We start from the raw sequence: 20974 nt of genomic DNA on the forward strand, positions 1-20974 counted from the left end.
AATTCCTCATCCCGGTAATCATCTTGCAACTGGGGGGAACCACCAAAATCCCAGTCGGGATGGCGCTGGATCTGATCTCTGGTCTCTGTGAGCTTCTAATTTAGGTTTCTAGTCTAGTTGATATTCTAGTGATGGCTGGATTATGTCTGGTCTCTGTGAGTTTCTAATTTAGGTTTCTAGTCTAATTGATATTCTACTGATATATGGATTATATCATCTAGATTGAGGATTGTGCCTACGCTATACGCGATATTGACTGAATATGTTTCTGACTTATAGTTTGTTTGGGATAACTCTATTCCTAGACTCTAGGGTGTGAGGAGAATGGTCAGGGAGAAGACGCGGTCGATCGTTGCACTTCACTTCACTGTTGAGATTGGAGAGGACAGGGGAAGTAGTGGGGTGTACTTCACGTCACTGGATTCTTCTTTCTCTGATTTTTTCGATAAGCTCCTTATTGTTGGGGAACATTTTTTGGATTGCATGTGCGATGAAATCTGGGGGGGTCAGGGTATCTGAAATGGGTGATTTTGAACACATTGACTGGAGCAGCATTGTCTTCAGTGACGAGTCTCGCTTCGAAGTGAGCCCCGATGAGCAGCGAAGAGAAGCGAAAAGCCTTTGACACAAAACAATCAATCTTTCATCTAGTTGCATAGAGGAGCTGCATGTCCAGGAATAAACCTGCACTTGTTTCAGGTTTCAGTATTATGAGGTGTCTCGCGTGAAAAGCGTAATCCGAGGAAGGCTACGCAGACTTTAATGTTGTTGGTAGAGGAGTCCCGTGCGGAACTGGAATCAGCCGGCGTCGGCCAAGGCGTCGCCGTCGGCGTCTCTTGTTTCGGCGCCGAGTGCTGCTCCTATTCTGGTCGGCCAGACGCCACGCCCCGCTCCGCCCCACCCACAGACAGAAATACCGGCACTCCAACATCTCGCAGACAGCTATAGCAACGCGACAGTTGGCGAGGAAAACGCATTCGCCACCCACATACATCATGACCAGAGAAATGGCACACAGTGTCCGTCGTATTTCCGATCCCCATAATAACGTGTTGCTGTAGAGTGTGGACGAATTGGCTGATGCAACAGTGTCCAGAAGTTGAAATTAATTTAAAAAAAGCAAGTTTATTTTCTGAATGCGATGTCTGAAATAACAGCTCAATAAAAAGGCATTTGGCGTACAGCAGTGTCCAAATTATGTAAGTCTTCTGAATATAAAGGTTGTTGTTGTTGTGGTCTTCAGTCCAGAGACTGGTTTGATGCAGCTCTCCATGCTACTCTATCCTGTGCAAGCTTCTTCATCCCCCAGTACCTACTGCAACCTGCATCCTTCTGAATCTGTTTAGTGTATTCATCTCTTGGTCTCCCTTACGATTTTTACCCTCCACGCTGCCCTCCAATACTAAATTGGTGACCCCTTGATGCCTCAGAACATGTCCTACCAACCGATCCCTTCTTCTAGTCAAGTTGTGCCACAAACTCCTCTCCAATTCTATTCAATTCTTCCTCATTAGTTATGTGATCTACCCATCTAATCTTCAGCATTCTCCTGTAGCACCACATTTCGAAAGCTTCTATTTATACGAAGACAGCAACTTGTTCTCGAAAGAACAGTTACTGTTGATGACTGTGCAGCTTTTCCCTGAAATAAATGATTACTAACTGAAAACCTCAGCTGCCGACAGGTGTTGTTGATATACAGGGTGTTTCAAAAATGACCGGTATATTTGAAACGGCAATAAAAACTAAACGAGCAGCGATAGAAATACACCGTTTGTTGCAATATGCTTGGGACAACAGTACATTTTCAGGCGGACAAACTTTCGAAATTACAGTAGTTACAATTTTCAACAACAGATGGCGCTGCAAGTGATGTGAAAGATATAGAAGACAACGCAGTCTGTGGGTGCGCCATTCTGTACGTCGTCTTTCTGCTGTAAGCGTGTGCTGTTCACAACGTGCAAGTGTGCTGTAGACAACATGGTTTATTCCTTAGAACAGAGGATCTTTCTGGTGTTGGAATTCCACCGCCTAGAACACAGTGTTGTTGCAACAAGACGAAGTTTTCAACGGAGGTTTAATGTAACCAAAGGACCGAAAAGCGATACAATAAAGGATCTGTTTGAAAAATTTCAACGGACTGGGAACGTGACGGATGAACATGCTGGAAAGGTAGGGCGACCGCTACGGCAACCACAGAGGGCAACGTGCAGCTAGTGCAGCAGGTGATCCAACAGCGGCCTCGGGTTTCCGTTCGCCGTGTTGCAGCTGCGGTCCAAATGACGCCAACGTTCACGTATCGTCTCATGCGCCAGAGTTTACACCTCTATCCATACAAAATTCAAACGCGGCAGCCCCTCAGCGCCGCTACCATTGCTGCACAAGAGACATTCGCTAACGATATAATGCACAGGATTGATGACGGCGATATGCATGTGGGCAGCATTTGGTTAACTGACGAAGCTTATTTTTACCTGGACGGCTTCGTCAATAAACAGAACTGGCGCATATGGGGAACCGAAAAGCCCCACGTTGCAGTCCCATCGTCCCTGCATCCTCAAAAAGTACTGGTCTGGGCCGCCATTTCTTCCAAAGGAATCATTGGCCCATTTTTCAGATCCGAAACGATTACTGCATCACGCTATCTGGACATTCTTCGTGAATTTGTGGCGGTACAAACTGCCTTAGACGACACTGCGAACACCTCGTGGTTTATGCAAGATGGTGCGCGGCCACATCGCACGGCCGACGTCTTTAATTTCCTGAATGAATATTTCGATGATCGTGTGATTGCTTTGGGCTATCCGAAACATACAGGAGGAGGCGTGGATTGGCCTCCCTATTCGCCAGACATGAACCCCTGTGACTTCTTTCTGTGGGGACACTTGAAAGACCAGGTGTACCGCCAGAATCCAGAAACAACTGAACAGCTGAAGCAGTACATCTCATCTGCATGTGAAGCCATTCCGCCAGACACGTTGTCAAAGGTTTCGGGTAATTTCATTCAGAGACTACGCCATATTATTGCTACGCATGGTGGATATGTGGAAAATATCGTACTATAGAGTTTCCCAGACCGCAGCGCCATCTGTTGTTGAAAATTGTAACTACTGTAATTTCGAAAGTTTGTCTGCCTGAAAATGTACTGTTCATTTTTGAAACACCCTGTACCTCGATGTGGACAGCTGAAAATGTGTACCCCGACCGGGATTCGAACCCGGTATCTCATGCTTACATGGCAGACGCTCTATCCATCTGAGCCACCGAGGACACAGATGAAGAGCGCGACTGCAGGGACTTATCCCTTGCACGCTTCCCGTGAGACTCACATTCCCAACTGTCCACAATTCTACGTATGTATTATACCTGTTCATCTGTGTCCTCGGTGGCTCAAATGGATAGAGCGTCTGCCATGTAAGCAGGAGGTCCCGGGTTCGAATCCCGGTCGGGGCACACATTGTCAGCTGTCCACATCGAGGTATATCAACAACACCTGTCGGCAACTGAGGTTTTCAGTTAGTAATCATTTATTCTATTCTCTTCTTGTCCAAACTATTTATCGTCCATGTTTCACTTCCATACATGGCTACACTCCATACAAATACTTTCAGAAACGACTTCCTGATACTTAAATCTAAACTCGATGTTAACAAATTTCTCTTTTTCAGAAACGCTTTTCTTGCCATTGCCAGTCTACATTTTATATCCTCTCTACTTCGACCATCATCAGTTATGTTGCTCCCCAAATAGCAAAATTCATTTACTACTTTAAGCTTCTCATTTCCTAATCTAATTCCCCCAGCATCATACGATTTCATTCGACTACATTCCATTATACTCGTTTTGCTGTTGTTGATGTTCATCTTATATCCTCCTTTCAAGACACTCTCCATTCAGTTCAGCTGCTCTCCCAAGTCCTTTGCTGTCTCTGACAGAATTACAATGTCATCGGCGAACCTCAAAGTTTTTATTTCTTCTCCATGGATTTTAATTCCTACTCCGAATTTTTCCTTTGTTTCCTTTACTTCTTGCTGAATATACAGATTGAATAACATCGGGGATAGACTACAACCCTGTCTCACTCCCTTCCCAACCACGGCTATCGTTTCATGCCCTTCGACTCTTATAACTGCCATCTGGTTTCTGTACAAATTGTAAACAGCCTTTCTCTCCCTGTATTTTACCCCTGCCACCTTCAGAATTTGAAAGACAGTATTCCAGTCAACATTGTCAAAAGCTTTCTCTAAGTCTACAAATGGTAGGAACGTAGGTTTGCCTCTCCTAAATCTATTTTCTTAAATAAGTAGTAGGGTCAGTAATGCCTCACTTGTTCCAACATTTCTACGGAATCCAAACTGATCTTCCCCGAGGTCGGCTTCTACCAGTTTTTCCATTCGTCTGTAAAGAATTCGTGTTAGTATTTTGCAGCCGTGGCATATTAAACTGATAGTTCGGTAATTTTCACATCTGTCAACACCTGCTTTCTTTGGGATTGGAATTATTGTAAGAAGAATCTAATGGCACACATTTAAAAAATGAATAATGTAACAAAACAGTTAACAGATGAAATGTTTACATCCAGCTACCGCCCCCCCCCCCCCCCCACACACACACACACACGAGTGACAGAAAAGTTTCATGCCTCCCTCTGTGAGTTGTTTTTGTGCGTGTCAAAACAGCAGATACACTTACGTCTCTTGTAACACGTAGCAAACAAGAGAAGCGAGACAAGTAAATGTGTACTAAACAGTAAATGTTAGTTAGGCTAGTTTAGATCTTGAAGAGGGCGATTTCAGTTGCGTTGGTAGATACTGACATGATTTCCTTGAGGCTGTCCTGGGTGGTGCTGTCAGGTCAAAAAGGATGTAATAAATGACAAAAAGGTTATCATAAATAACTGGAGCGATTTCACAAATTTTTGTAACTATATTACTTAACATATTGTCACATGGCGTTGCACACACACACACACACACACACACGCACACACACACACACACACACGCACACACAACACACACACACACACACACACACAAATTGAAAACACAAAAACTTATTTTTCACCTATTACAAGTACATCTGTATGCTAATTCTGAAGATATAGAGTCGATAATCAAATTCTCCCTGCGTCAGGGGCACAGCACGTCCCTGTCAATCTGTTCAAAAGCACTGTTGATTCGAGCTCACAGTTCTGGTGGACTGAAGCAGGCTTTTAAACTGGATTAATGGGAAAGTAAGCTATGAGTTACATTGTGAGAATAAAATTTCGCCTTGTACATGGATGGTTTGCCGGGCCTGTACTATTCTGCTTTCTTATAATGTTCCAGTCCACTAACAATACCGGAAGACAGACACAGACTGCGTGAGACCTGCGCGAAAGACGGTACGGAGGCGTATCAAAAGATTTTCTTGGAAATGCTCTTTTCTTGAGCAAAGAATTGGACGCTGTCAGCCAGATACATACTGTGAGTAATGTGGCCAGAACAAGAAATAGGCAATCATTACACATGTGAGAACGACAAGGGGCAAATACTTCCATCGTCGTAACCAGACCTGACACAGCGAGCAGCCACTGTTGCTACAATGGACGTAGAAGAGACAGCAACAGTCAACAGGGCAATTAACACAGAGCGCCTCGAAGGGACAGGTTACGTTAGAAATTTTCCTTGTCAACATACTGTGAAATAACAATTGCCCGTTTCCCGAGCGAAATTTTCGATGCGATGGAAAGTAAGCGATTCGCATTAAAAACGCTGAATCCCCATACTATTTGTAGAACTTTTACCCTTAAAATTTGCTACAAAACACTTCATTTGCGTAGCGTTACGCGTTAGCGCATATTTATTGCTTTGCGTATTATGATCTTGGGATTTCGGATCATTTTTCAGTCTCATTAAGAAACTGTTCTTGTGTTACAGTATATGGGCTAGAGCCAATAAGACAGATAATCAGTATCTTAGCCAGAATTCACCAGGTGTACAGGTGTGGGTGTCGGCCAAGTAGCCAAATGACCTTTGGAAGCTTGCCGGCCATTCTACCTGATTGTGCGGGGAGAAAAGAGAGGTAAACAATTACGTGGCCTTCATTAGGATCACAGGCACGACCATGATCTTGAAACGTATTTCTGATAGAGTTAAAAGCGAAGAGACAGTATATGCGTACTAATGACTGTCTTGTCATTTTGTTTATGTTTCTAATTCACTTTAACATTTTTAGGTTTACGTACTTCAATCGCGGAACCCTTATAAGAAGAGTTCTTTGTTGTTCGTCTGTGTATCTGTCAGACTGTTAATAACTCCTTTCTCTCAGGAACGGGCAGACTTATCAACTTGAAATTTATGCCACATACTAAAGCCTAAGGTCCCTCGGCACTGTAATATGTGTAAGCTTCTAAGTTAATTCAGTCAGAAGATCCGACCATTTATGTCACAAATTTTGATCCTCGCAAACCGACTCGTCAAAACCTATTAAGATACTTCCCGTAACCTGGAATCATGAAATTTGGCAAGAAGCAAGGTTTCACAGCAGAAGTAAAGCAAAAGAATCCGAAAATTGTTAATTTGCATTTATATCACACAAAAAATATACCTTTTTTTTATTTGTTATCCGACTGCAACTTGAAATATTCTCGAAAGTTCTGGAATTCCCGGGACCGATATCTTGACAGTATCAGTATCGATAGCAGGCAAAAATCGTCAAGATTCTCGATTCCTGGAATCGATAACTGCCTTTATACACACAAAAAAAATGGAAATGAGCGTTTGGCGTCATTGGCCGGGAGGCCCCTTGCGGGGCAGGTGCGGCCGCCTTGGTAAAGGTCTTATTACATTCGACGCCACATTGGGCGACCTGCGCCCCGGATAGGGATGAAATGATGATGAAGACAAAACAACGCCCAGTCCCTGAGCGGAGAAAATATCCGACCGAGCCGGAAATCAAACCCGGGCCCGTAGGACGGCAATCCTTCAAGCTGACCACTTTTTTTTTATCGTTGGGTTTGGTCGTTGCGGACGTCACATGACTTTCGTTAATTCGTGAAAGTTCGTTTGTTGATCCTTCCACTTAGTTTTTTTATAACAGAGGCCAACCAGCTCTCTGACCGAACACGCTGAGCTACCGTGCCGGCACCACCCAGCTATCGGGGCGGACTCTCTATACACAGATAAGTTTATAAGGAACCTTCAAAGCGTGAGTCCTACTCGCACCTAGCCAGTTATTATTTTTATGTGACCGACCACGTCGTTCTATTTGCATCATTTTCTGGATGTAAAATGACGAATTGTAGTACGAATTAGGATTCCACAATTGTGTCGATGCGCAGTTGATGTTCACTGATGCCGCCGCCTTAAGAGCATATTGGTTCAATTTCTTAAGAGCATATTGGTTCAGTTTTGAAACGCACTATAGCAGCGATTCTGCGTGGCGTGGTTTCGACAAGTCATTGGTATGTTTCCGGAGGTATGTGACACCCGAGGTCTACGCGCAGGTCTCGCAATTCCCGTAAATTACGGGCAGGTGGTTAGTGACCGCTGAGATGGCACCCGATAGATTCCTAGATGTGTTCCACCGGATTCAGAATACGCGTTTTTGGTGGCCAAGAAATCAACGTGAGTTCACTATCATGCTCCTCAAACAACTGCAGCACGATTCCGGCTTTGTGACGCGGGAAGTTATTCTGCTGGAGGATACCATCGCCGTCGGGGAAGCCATCAAGCATGCATCTCCTAGTATAACACTGCCCCTGCTGTCCTGCGTCCACATCTCTGTGCATTTTTCGAGCAGCTGTCCGCCTGGATGATGTCGCATCCGGACACGACCACCGATTTGGTGTAACAGGAAACGTGAGTCATCTGACCAGCAGGACATTTCCATTTATCCACGGACCAATTTCCATATGACGTGTCCACTGTAGCCGTTGGTCAAAATTGGAACCCATAAGATCGTTTGCTGCAGAACTTCACGTTCAACAGCGTGTGCTGAACGATGTGCTTCGAAACCCTAGGCCAAACACCACTTAAACTGCCGAACCCTGTCGAATCGGATTAATTTCCCGGACGCGTACAATCCGCTGGTGATAAGTTGGTTTTTTAACACACTGCGCAATTACACCACTGGCCATTAAAATTGCTACACCATAAAGATGATGTGCTACAGACGCGAAATTTAACCGACAATAAGAAGATGCTGTGATTTGCAAATGATTAGCTTTTCAGTGCATTCACACAAGGTTGGCGCCGGTGGCGACACCTACAACGTGCTGACATGAGGAAAGTTTCCAACCGCTTTCTCATACACAAACAGCAGTTGACCGGCGTTGCCTGGTGAAACGTTGTTGTGATGCCTCGTGTAAGGAGGAGAAATGCGTACCATCACGTTTCCGACTTGGTTTATCGTATCGCGACATTGCTGCTCGCGTTGGTCGAGATCCAATGACTGTTAGCAGAACATGGATCCCAACGGCCTCATACCACTAGCAGCCGAGATGACAGGCATCTTAACCGCATGGCTGTAACGGATTGTGCAGCCACGCCTCGATCCCTGAGTCAACAGATGGGGACGTTTGCAAGACAACAACCATCTGCACGAACAGTTCGACAACGTTTGTAGCAGCATGGACTATCAGCTCGGAGACCATGGCTGCGGTTACCCTTGACGCTGCATCACAGACAGGAACACCTGCGATGGTGTACTCAACGACGCACCTGGGTGCACGAATGGCAAAACATCATGTTTTCGGATGAATCCAGGTTCTGTTTACAGCATCATGATGGTCGCATCCGTGATTGGCGACATTGCGGTGAACGCACATTGGAAGCGTGTATTCGTCATCGCCATACCGGTGTATCACCCGGCGTGATGGTATAGGGTGCCATTGATTACACGTCTCGGTCACCTCTTGTTCGCATTGACGGCACTTTGAACAGTCGACGTTACATTTCAGATGTGTTACGATCCGTGGCTCTACCCCTCATTTGATCCCTGCGAAACCCTACGTTTCAGCAGGATCTACATCTACATCTACATTTATACTCCGCAAGCCACCCAACGGTGTGTGGGGGAGGGCACTTTACGTGCCACTGTCATTACCTCCCTTTCCTGTTCCAGTCGCGTATGGTTCGCGGGAAGAACGACTGTCTGAAAGCCTCCGTGCGCGCTCTAATCTCTCTAATTTTACATTCGTGATCTCCTCGGGAGGTATAAGTAGGGGGAAGCAATATATTCGATACCTCATCCAGAAACGCACCCTCTCGAAACCTGGCGAGCAAGCTACACCGCGATGCAGAGCGCCTCTCTTGCAGAGTCTGCCACTTGAGTTTATTAAACATCTCCGTAACGCTATCACGGTTACCAAATAAGCCTGTGACGAAACGCGCCGCTCTTCTTTGGATCTTCTCTATCTCCTCCGTCAAACCGATCTGGTACGAATCCCACACTGATGAGCAATACTCAAGTATTGGTCGAACGAGTGTTTTGTAAGCCACCTCCTTTGTTGATGAACTACATTTTCTAAGCACTCTCCCAATGAATCTCAACCTGGTACCCGCCTTACCAACAATTAATTTTATATGATCATTCCACTTCAAATCGTTCCGCACGCATACTCCCAGATATTTTACAGAAGTAACTGCTACCAGTGTTTGTTCCGCTATCATATAATCATACAATAAAGGATCCTTCTTTCTATGTATTTGCAATACATTACATTTGTCTATGTTAAGGGACGACCGCACGACCGCATGTTGCAGGTTCTGTATGGGCCTTTCTGGATACAGAAATTGGTCGACTGCTGCCCTGGCCAGCACATTCTCCAGATCTCCCACCAATTGAAAACGTCTGGTCAATGGTGGCCGAGTAACTGGCTCGTCACAATACGCCAGTCACTACTATTGATGAACTGTGGTATCGTGTTGAAGCTGCATGGGCAGCTGTACCTGTACACGCCATCCAAGCTTTGTTTGACTCAATGCCCAGGCGTATCAAGGCCGTTATTATGGCCAGAGGTGGTTGTTCTGGGCACTGATTTCTCAGGATCTATGCACCCAAATTACGTAAAAATGTAATCACATGTCAGTTCTAGTATAATCTATTTGTCCAATGAATACCCGTTTACCATCTGCATTTCTTCTTGGTGTAGCAATTTTAATGGCCAGTAGTGTACATTAATGGGACCAAAAGCCTGAATAACCACGTTTTGCAGGGCAGACCACGGAAAGACTGCTAGTCAGGTCCTGATAGGTACCGACAGGGATGTGGTGCCATGCCCACTCCAGTACCATGTCCAACTGCGCTAGGTTTCTCATTTGTGTGTCCATGGCACGAACAGTCCTTTCGAGATGGCCCCACAGATTTTCGATTGGGTTTAAATCTGGGGCACCGGCCGATGTGCCGAGCGGTTCTAGGATCTTCAGTCCGGAAGTAAAAAAGAACTAAGCGCACTTAGCTTTCATTGGTCCTGAAACTTCGGTTACTGTACATTTGGTCATCATTTTTGCTGCTTACATGAACTGGGATATTTTATACATACAGTAGCACCACTGGTTTCCTATGTGGCTATGTTTTGGATCACTTTACGTGATTCAGTGTTTCGATTCAGTTGGTCTGCCACAAACCCGATTGAAGATGGAATTGTATAGGTTCGAAATAGATCATGTAAATTAAATACTGTCAATAATACAGCTGAATTAATTATCTAATAAATCATAAAACTCTGTGCGACTTCTGGTAGCCGTGCCCCTTCCCTCTCGCAAAATTTGCGGGCTAAATTTAACTGAGGCCGCCGCCTTGCGGTAAGTCTTATTTAAATTAGGTTGCCGGTGATGGTGTTTTTATGGGGCAGTTAGAGAAGAAAGGAGCCGGTGTGTTTTGGCAGGACGCGAGTGACGTATTTGCGACCAGTGCGCCGGTGCTGGCTGAGTCAGGCGGCGCCGCCGCCGCTGCAGATGTCGTGTAAAAGCGTCGGCCCGTCTGGAGGCCAGCCAGGAAGCCGCAGGAGGCAACGCCCTCTCCCCCTAACCTCTGCCGCCATCACCGGCAGTATAGTGCCTGCCACCAGAGTCAAAATATTCTGCCACCAACCTGCTATTCTGCTATTAAATGAGGGTCGCTCTATGATGAAGTTCTACCTAACCACCTTCCAAACAAAGGGCTGTAGTGGTGATTTTCTTCAGCCCCGTGTCGGGAAGCTAATATACTTGAAGAGCCAAAGAAAGTGGTACACCTGCCTAATGTCGTGTAGGGCCTCCGCGAGCACGCGGAAGTGCCACAACACGACGGGGCATGGACTCGACTAATGGAGGGTACTGACACCGTGAATCCTGCAGGACTGTCCAGAAATCCGTAAGAGTACGAGGGGGGAGGGGGGGGGGGAAGAAATCTCTACTGAACACCGTGTTGTAAGGCATCCCAGATGTGCTCAATAATGTTCGTGTCTGGAGAGTTTGGTGGCCAGCAGAAGTGTTTAACCTCAGAAGAGTGTTCCTTGAGCCACTCTGTAGCAGTTCTGGACGTGTGGTGTGACGCACTGTTCTGACGGAATTGCTCAAGTCCATCGGAATGCACAATGGACGTGAATCGATGCAAGTGATCAGACAGGACCCTTATGTACATGTCACCTGTTCAAAAATGGTTCAAATGGCTCTGAGCACTATGCGACCTAACTTCTGAGGTCATCAGACGCCTAGAACTTAGAACTAATTAAACCTAACTAACCTAAGGACATCGCACACATCCATGCTCGAGGCAGGATTCGAACCTGCGACCGTAGCGGTCGCTCGGCTCCATACTGTAGCGCCTAGAACCGCACGGCCACTCGGCCGGCTGTTACCTGTCAGAGTCGTTTCTAGACTTATCAGAGGTCCCATATCATTCCAACTGCACACGCCCCACACCTTTACAGAGTCCCCACCAGCTTGAACAGTCTCCTGCTGACAAGCAGGATATCCACACCCGTACACGTCCATCTACTCGACACAATTTGAATCGAGACTCGTCCGACCAGGCAACATGTTCCCTGTCATCAAGAGTCCAATGTCGGTGTTGATGGGCCCAGGCGAGGCGTAACGCTTCGTGCCGTGCAATCATCAAGGGTACACGAGTGGGCCTTCGGCTCCGAAAGCCCATATCGATGTTGTTTCGTTGAATGGTTCACAAGCAGACACTTGTTGATGGCCCAGCATTGAAACCTACAACAATTTGCGGAAGGGTTGCACTTCTATCAGGTGAACGATTCTCTTCAGTCGTTGTTGGTTCCGTTATTACAAGATCTTTTTTCAGCCGCAGCGATGTCGGAGATTTGATGTTTTACCGGATTCCTGATATTGACGGAACACTCGTGAAATGATCGTACGGGAAAGTCCCCACTTCATTGCAACCTCGGAGATTCTGTGTCCCAACGCCCGTGCGTAGACTGTAACACAACGTTCAAACCTAAATCTTGAATGAAATTTTCACTCTATAGCGGAGTGTGCGCTGATATGAAACTTCCTGGAAGATTAAAACTGAGTGCCGGACCGAGACTCGAACTCGGGACCTTTGCCTTTCGCGGGCAAGTGCTCTACCGACTGAGCTACCCAAGCACGATTCACGCCCCGCCCACACAGCTTTAATTCCGCCAGGAGAGCTTCTGTGAAGTTTGGAAGGTAGGAGACGAGGTACTGGCAGAAGTAAAGCTGTGAGGACGGGGCGTGAGTCGTGCTTGGGTAGCTCAGTCGGTAGAGCACTTGCCCGCGAAAGGCAAAGGTTCCGAGTTCGAGTCTCGGTCCGGCACACAGTTTTAATCTGCCAGGAAGTTTCATATGACCTAAATCTTGCTAACCTGCCATTGTAGCAGCAGTAACCGATCTAACAACTGCGGAAGACACTTGTTGTCTTATATAGGCATTGCCAACCGCAGCGCTGTATTTGTCTGTGTACATATCTCTGTATTTGAATAAGCATGCCTATACCAGTCTCCTTGGCGCTTCAATGTAATTAATATCTCATAAGCTGCCACGTGGTCGAGGCTTAAAACAGTGATCCATGACGTGCAGAATAATTTTCTCTTATTGGCGCCAGTGAGCACACAACGTTTGGTCCATAGACTACCGTGTTGGGTCGGCAATGACTATCTTCAGATCTATTTTATAACATACACTAATGGCTTAATTATGGTAGGACATGTTACAAGACAGAGTTGAAAATTGGCAGGAAATAAAATAAATTTATTCCACAATTAATATCTTTCCATGAGACACTACAATGAACAAAGAAGAAACTTATTCCCATTAGCTTAGCATGGGGTCCAGTCACATTAATTTGATCATCGCCTATCAACGTGCAATAACCGCTCACCGACGTCAGGTGGCAGTTCTAGCACTGGCGAGTACATAGAACGTGTCGGTGGGATGCGGAGAACAGTGCAGTCGTTGCCGTAATGCGGCAAGGCCACAGTTATAGGCTTTTGTGTAATGAGTGAAAGTATCTCCGAAACGGCTAAGTTCTTTCGCGTGCTGCTGTGGCTAAAGTATACCGTGCATGGCAAAATGACGCTGTCCAAACCGCATCGTGTCAACTGTGGTCCATCACGAGCTATGGATGTCAAGGGTGAACGACGGCTGCGGGGGATGTGTATGGGCGAATAGAGGTGCAACTGTTGAGCAAATTACAGCCCAGATGAATCGGGGGGCTACCAACAGTGTCTTCTAAACGACCGTTCAGTGAACATTGCTGAGTATGGGCCTCCGCAGCAGGTTCCTGTTTCATTAACCCATGCAGACTCCTGCTCACTGGTGACGTCCACTGAGTGGCGACTGGTGACCTTTCCAGATGAATCACATTTTATGCCCCATCAGACAGATGGCCGTTCGCGTATACAGTCTAAAAATTAAACAGGAGAATGGTCTGGAGAATGTTTTCGTGGCATTCCCTGGGCGATCTCGTCATTCTGGAAAGCATAATGAATAACACAAGTATGCAGCTATCGTAGGGGACCTTGTACACCCATACATGAAGTCTCTCTTTTGCTCGGTGCGATAGCATCTAGCAGCAAGACAATGCAGCGTGCCACGCAGCCTGCAGTGTACGTGAGTGGTTCGAAAAGCACCAGGGTGAGTTCACCGGAGGAGAATCTGTGGGAAAACCTCGACCGGGCTGTTTGCGCCGTGGATCCTCGACCGAGAAACGTAGCACAGTTCGTCACTCCACTGGTGTCGACGTGGCTCTACATCACTTTCGGTACCTTCCAAAACTTCAACTACTCCCTTCCTGCACGACTCGCAGCGGTTCACACCGCAGTAGTTGGTTATTCAAGTTTCTGATGCGTTTCAAATCCCCATCTGCCCAACCAGACTTAGAATTTCCGTGGTTTGCCTGAACTCCTACTGTAAATGCAAGTTCTGGAATGGTTCCTTTTCCGTACTTCACCAGCCACAGTTTGCGGCTAGTTGCTTCCTTCCTTTTACTTTGCTCGAATTGTCCTCGTCGTCCTCTGGCTCATAAATTGGCCCATCCAATCAGATAAAGTGGGATATCATACTATCGTGCGATCCCAGCCATAGTGCAGCTTAGTATTACTTAAATCAATACATGATTCCAATGCTGAAAGTGACGTCAAGGACCATAAAGATCGTAGCAATAACATCATCGTACCACAAATCACCCAATGGGAACAATTGTCCTGGCCTAAACCACATAAATTCTCCACAGTGTTTCATGAAATGAGCGTTCATTTGGTGCATTGTCCACGAACTAAGTTCAACGTCCTCCAGATTGTTATTCACAACGAGAACAGTATCAGGACGCGCTAGGTTTCACTCTCTCTCTTTCTTTCATTTCACTGAGAGAGGTGGCAACGAACCTATGAACCTACGTTTAGGAGGAGAGGGATTTAAATCTCTGTCCGATATAGATTTAAGTTTTCTGTAATTTCCCTGAACCGGCTGAGGCTAATGCTGGGTTGTTTCCTTTGAAAACGATACAACTGTCCTTGTACACGTGGATACGTGTCATACAACCATTTTCAGACTGCTTCTCGACTATTGCACTTTCAAATAGAACGAGGGAAAAATGGACTATTAAATCGTTCTGTGTGATCTCTGATTTCTATTTATTGTATCGCGGTGGTCATTTCTCCCTATGTAAACGGGATCCGACGAAATAATTTGGGATTCGTAGGAAAGAACTAGTGATTGTAATTTCGTGAAAACATCTGAAAAACGCCTTTGTTTTAATGATTGCCACCCCAACTTTCTTATCATACCTGTGAAACTCTCCCCCCTACTTCCTGACAATTCAAAGCTAGCTACCCTTCTTTAAACTTTCTCGATGGCCTTCGTCAGTGCTGTATGGAAAGGATCCCATACCATACTCAGAAAGACGACGGACAAGGTTATTGTCGGCACTATCTTTAGTAGATCTGTTGAACCTTCTAAGTTTTCTGCCAATGAAACGCAGTCTTTGATTCACCTGCCCCTCTACGCTTTCTGTGTGACAGTCCCGATTTAAACTGTACACAATTATATTCTGTAGGTATGTATTTGAGTCGACAGCCTTTAAGTTTTGTGTTATTTATAAGGTAACCGAAATTCGACGAAACATTTTACTACCCATGTGAAGGACCACACACACTTTATTATTTAGATCAGTTGCCATTCCGTCTCTAATGACCTCGCTGTCGACAGGATGTTAAGCTCTAATCTTCCTTCCTTCCTTCCTTCTTTCCTTATTTCAATTGCCACTTTTCGCTCCATGCAGATATCTTGTGTAAATCATTCTGTGATTCGTTTTTATCTGAATTTCTTCACGACCACTTAACAGATTTTCAAACTCCCAATGGATAGAGTTGCTCTGTTCAAGGTGTGTTCTGGAAAGCATAGTGTTGAACGTGGTAGAACATGCGTGATACCTGCAGCATCTCTCTTACCTTTGTCTTATCGTATTTACTGTTAGGACAAGAGGAAAACCAGTAACTGTGTGCCTCTGTAAGTATTTGCTCTTGTGTCTCTGATATCACCGTTGTGACTTCTATGCGGTGTACTGTTTTTAGACTGCCCTGTGAAGACAGATACTCAGGAGCGTAAGAATAGTTTTTCTTGTTGTAAGCTGCTGTTACCTTGCAGTGTCTCCCCTCTGGCTCCACAGCACTGAATAAATAAAATTATCAGTAGCTGTGCTGTTCCTCTGCGAACTTACTGCCTCCGACCAAGAACCATTTCTACATTATCGAACAATACTCAAGAACAGACTACAGTAGCAAATGAGTTTTCTAGACGGATATGACAGTGAATCACAGAAAGGATTGTTTCTTATTAACAAATGCTGAACAACTACTGCAAAAATCAGTGCTTCCATACGTAGCTAACAAGTCCCCATCTCAGACAAAAGACGGAAATGTATCACAATAGAGTATCACGGACAAAATTGTTTACGATGAGGCACGCTTCATCTGCTTACTTCAAATGACTTAAGTGTTCGATCAAAGCGATTTCCACAAGGACTTTGATAAGTCAGCAAGGCAGACCATCCAATTAGACCAGAATGTACTTGTTTCCAAGTGTTCAACAGATTTGCAGCACCGCTTTCATTGTTTCCTCTTTCGGTTCCTGTCTCTGATAAAACCGGTAAACCTCCGGCTCTTTAAACAATCAAACTCCCATGCATAAATCAACTAAAAATGTCAGATTACCTTAGCAATGATTTACTGGGTTAAATATTTCACGTCGACGGCTGAATTTTCAAATATTGGATTGCATGTAACTCAGCATCTCCTGTTTTCTTTTTAATGCCTTCATACAATGAAAATCGCTTGTTACTGTCACTTTTCCTCAGTCTTTTCCTGTTCTAAAGCCTCTTACGTGGAAAACTACTCGAGAGACTTCGCCTGGCTCCTTTCCGGCACGGCTGATCGCGTAAAATTTGATTGTTGACGCCGCTTGCGCTGCGTCTGATGCATTGTTTGCCAATTAAAAATACAATTGCTAATATTAACATCTGTATGTTCTCTCACATTTAAGAATTAATTACAGTTTTACATTAAAGACAATTTAAAGACAATACACGGAATTAATACAACATTACAGCGTTTCTTACGTGGATTTACATAAATTATTTAGTTTTGGAGCTTAACATGTACATCACCATCTACATGGATACTCTGCAAATCACAATTAAGTGCCTGGCAGAGGATTCATCCATCCACCTTCACAATTCTCTTCTATTACAATCTCGTATAGCCCGCGGAAAGAACGAACACGGCGTCTTTCCGTACGAGCTCTGATTTCCCTTATTTTATCATGTTGTTCGTTTCTCGCTATGTAGGTCGGCGTCAATAAAATATTTTCGCATTCGGAGGAGAAAGCTGGTGATTGGAATTTCGTGAGAAGATTCCGCCGCAACGAAACACGCCTTTGTGTTAATGATGTCCAACTCAAATCCTGTATCATTTCAGTGACACTCTCTCCCATAATTCGCGATAATATAAACCGTGCTGCCCTTCTTTGAAATTTTTGGATGTACTCCGTCAGTCCTACATGGTAAGGATCCCACACCGCGCAGCAGTATTCTAGAAGGACGGACAAGCGTAGTGAGGCAGTTCACTTAGTAGATCTGTTGCATTTTCTAAGCGTCCTGCCAATAAAACGCAGTCTTTGGTTAGCCTTCCCCACAACATTTTCTATATGTTCCTTCCAATTTAAGTTGTTCATAATTGTAATTTCTAGGTATTTGGTTGAATTTACGGCCTTTAGATTTCACTGATTTATCGTGTAATCGAAGTTTAACGGATTCCTTTTAGTAGTCAAGTGGATGACCTCACACTTCTGTTATTTAGGGTCGACTGCCAATTTTAGCGCCCTACAGATATCTTTTCTAAATCATTTCGCAATTTGTTTTGATCTTCTGATGACTTCACTAGTCGATAAACGACAGCGTCATCTGTAAACAGCCGAAGATGGCTGCTCAGATTGTCTCCCAAATCGTTTATACTGATAAGGAACAGCAAAGGGCTTGTAACACTACCTTGCGGAACGCCAGAAATCACTTCTGTTTTACTCCATGGCTTTCCGCCAGTTACTACGGACTGTGACAGGAAATCACGAATCCAGTCATATAACTGAGACGATATTCCATCAGCACGCAATTTCATTACAAGCCGCTTGTGTAGTACAGTGTCAAAAGCCTTCCGGAAATCCAGAAATACGGAATAAGTCTGAAATCCCTTGTCGATAGCACTCAGCACTTCGTGTGAGTAAAGAGCTAGTTGTGTTTCACATGAACGATGTTTTCTAAATCCAAGTTGACTGTGTGTCAAATGGCTCTGAGCACTATGTGACTTAACTTCTGAGGTCATCTGTCGCCTAGAACTCAGAACTAATTAAACCTAAATAACCTAAGGACATCACACACATCCATGCCCGAGGCAGGATTCGAACCTGCGACCGTAGCGGTCGCTCGGTTCCAGACTGCAGCGCCTAGAACTGCACGGCCACTCCGGCCGGCGACTGTGTGTCAATAGACCGTTTTCTTCCACGTAATTCATAATGTTCGAACACAATATATGTTCCAAAGTCCTGCTGCATATCGACGTTAATAATATGGGCCTGTAATTGAGTGCATTACGCCTACTACCTTTCTTGAATATTGGTATGACCTGTGCAACTTCCCAGTCTTTGGGTACGGATCTTTCGACGAGCGAAGGTTGTATATGATTTTAAGTACGGATCTATTGCATCAGCATACTCTGAAAGGGACCTGATTGGGATACAGTCTGAACCAGAAGACTTGCTTTTATTAAGTTATTATTAAATTTATTTACACATAAAAAGAAACGTTTCACCAGCCAGAAGCACCACCGTTGTATAGTCAATGCGGCCAGGGTCTAACTTCAGAACAGTTGCTCAGGGAAGGTACCCAGGTGGGACCATTTCTCGCCAGACAGCCCCAAACAGACCTGACAACAGTTGGTTTCCAAGGTGGTAGCAAATGTTTGCTTGAGAGTCGGGCGCCCCCTATCTTGGTAATTTGGGGCGCCGACAATATTTGTAAACTCACGTCGTAGCCACGAATATAAGAGGTAAACAAAGCGGCGCGCGCCCTCGTCACGCCCGTGCTCTCTCAGCGTACTTCAGTGACCCTCCAGTTGCCTGGGATTGCTCACAGGCAAGTGTGCCCGTCTGCTGCACTTCTTCAAATGTCATACTCCGAGTACCTTTCATAGGTATGTCGAACGTTTATGATTGCAGACGAAAGACCCTGATTAAGTTGATTTTATTAGTTTCAGATTATTTATCCGTAGAGTCATGAAAAAGTTATAATGGATTATACTGTAAATGATGAAACTATGTGAATGCAGCTTGCCGCTAACGTGGTGTAATGTCTCTCACACGTAAACCTGTACAGTAAAGTAAGGGCCTCCTGTTTTATCTTTAGGCTGATCGGTGATAAGACAGGCAAACAATTATACTAATTGAGGAATCTGCGTATTTTCTCTAATTTCATTCGCTCTCTCTCTCTCTCTCTGTCCTTTATCTATATACAGTTTTAAATATAATATTTCATTACGTGAACTCAGCCCAATAGAATCTCTGGTGGAGCCCTTCGTCTTAATATTCAGCGGCTGGCTTGCTGTAAAAGATCTTTATATCTATTATTATTGTTAAGCACTGCATTCAGTTGGGAAAATCGATCGTTTGAACAATTCGTTCATTTTACGACAGATTTAGAATTTCAGATGTGTCCGAAGCCTTTTTGGACGATTTTATAAAATCTCGGTGATTGCAGGCTCTCTTCGTCACAACTGAAACTTCCCCACTAATTACAGGGCCAAGACAATCATCAATGATTCAGACAGAGAACTCATTCGTCATTCACTCTAGAATAAAAGGGTCACAAACCTTATTTCTGAGGAAAATTGTATACTCAATCCATCTCCATTACATGTTCCGTTTTCTGTTGATTCCAAGTCTTACTTAATTTGCGTTTACAGTTTTTCTCTCTCTTCAAATAACCCGCTAGTGGCACAAACGTTAATAGCTCGCTTTAGCGAGAAGAAGAGCAAATATATCTCTTTTAGCAACCCGACGATCTTCCAACAGATTCTTCCGAAGCTGTCCTAGTTATCCGTCCCTAACAACCATGGAGAATACATATATGTATCTCTGTTCTTCCAAAGAATAAACGTACTAGAAAAATACCTTGGCGTCGACGAGCTGTCGGCGCATATATTACTAGAAAATCCGATCAGATACTTTCCAAAAGTGAATAAATGTGGATGATTTGATTGATAATTATTAATTATTGCGTGGTAGAGGGTAATTTTCAGTGGGGAGATTACAAAGTCTAGAAGAAGTTTAAATTATGTTTAAAATGTGTAGGAATTCGCATAGTTGCACCTTTTATCAAACACTGGATGAGTACAACTGGATAATCTGCGATTTTCAGGCATCTCAGTGTTAACGACGCAATACCCCCTGAACTATGGATCGAACAATGATGGAATTTTGAAAGCACATTCAATAGTAAATGTGTATACTGTCTGCAAAATATGTTGCGAATAGTGTTAATAGTAAAGGAGTAATAAAATAAAACGTTGTGCCTCATGCTGAAGTTTTACTGCATGAACAGCGAAAATGAAGAACTTTTTTCCTTTAATTACACTACTGGCCATTAAAATTGCTACAGCACAAAGATGACGTGCTACAGACGTGAAATTTAACCGACAGGAAGAAGATGCTGTGATATGCAAATGATTATCTTTTCAGAGCATTCACACAAGGTTGGCGCCGGTGGCGACACCTACAACGTGCTGACATGAGGAAAGTTTCCAACCGATTTCTCAAACACAAACAGCAGTTGACCGGCGTTCCTTGCTGAAACATTGATGTGATGCCTCGTGTAAGGAGGAGAAATGCGTACGATCACGTTTCCGACTTCGATAAATGTCGGATTGTAGCCTATCGCGATTGCGGTTTATCGTATCGCGACATTACTACTCGCATTG

General features: G+C 44.6%; 1 non-coding gene across 1 annotated transcript; it reads left to right on the plus strand.

Annotated features, from left to right (window-relative positions):
• Window positions 1-3379: 3379 nt before the first annotated feature.
• Trnat-ugu lies at window positions 3380-3453 on the plus strand. The gene has a single exon. It is a non-coding gene; the product is annotated as a tRNA-Thr (tRNA).
• Window positions 3454-20974: the final 17521 nt, after the last annotated feature.

This window comes from Schistocerca americana, chromosome 6 (genome assembly GCF_021461395.2).
Source record: "Schistocerca americana isolate TAMUIC-IGC-003095 chromosome 6, iqSchAmer2.1, whole genome shotgun sequence".
In the NCBI taxonomy this organism is placed as follows: Eukaryota; Metazoa; Arthropoda; class Insecta; order Orthoptera; family Acrididae; genus Schistocerca; species Schistocerca americana.